This window comes from Saprolegnia parasitica, assembly GCF_000151545.1.
Source record: "Saprolegnia parasitica CBS 223.65 unplaced genomic scaffold supercont2.110, whole genome shotgun sequence".
Classification (NCBI taxonomy): domain Eukaryota; phylum Oomycota; class Saprolegniomycetes; order Saprolegniales; family Saprolegniaceae; genus Saprolegnia; species Saprolegnia parasitica.
The window spans coordinates 80,820-81,618 of record NW_012156504.1 but is presented as its reverse complement, the minus strand read 5'-3'; positions in this window follow the sequence as shown (position 1 = coordinate 81,618).

The following is a 799-nucleotide window of genomic DNA, read 5'->3' as shown; positions in this document are numbered from 1 at the left end:
TGACGGCGATCCGGACCGAGCTCGCCAAGCTGCCGTTCAAGGCCGAGCTGAGCGTCGCGTCGCCGGCGGGTCCGGCCAACTACCGCCACTGGGACTTCAAGGCGGTCTGCGACCAGCTCGACTTTATCAACATCATGACGTACGACCTGGCGGGTAGCTGGAGCACGTACACCGACCACCAAGCCAACTTGTTTGAGGACCCGAACCACCCGCCGGGCGCCAAGTACTCGGCCCACGGCGCGATCCAAGACTACATCAAGGGCGGATGCCCGAGCAACAAGATCGTCATGGGTATTCCGGCCTACGGTCGGTCGTTCGAAGGCTCTTCGGGCCTCTACGGCAACTTTACACCGCCGACGGCCGGCTCGTGGGTCTCGGGCAGCGACGGCAAGGGTGTGTGGGACTACAAGGCGCTGCCGCAGCCCGGCGCGACCGAATTTACGACGAGAAGCTTGGCGCTGCGTACAGCTACGACGCCAACCGCAAGGTCTTTACGTCGTACGAGTCGCCGCTTGGCGCTGCGTACAGCTACGACGCCAACCGCAAGGTCTTTACGTCGTACGAGTCGCCGACGAGCCTCGCGGCCAAGCTCGAGTACATTAAAAAGTACAACCTCGGCGGCACCATGTTTTGGTCGGGTGACGCCGACGCCAAAGCTGGGACGCCGCGGTCGCTCATCACGCAAGTGTACAACACGCTCGGGAAGGACAACATGGCGTTCTCGCCCAACAACCTCAAGTACCCGACGTCCAAATACGACAACATTCGCAACGGATCGACGCCGGCGCCGACGAGTGCG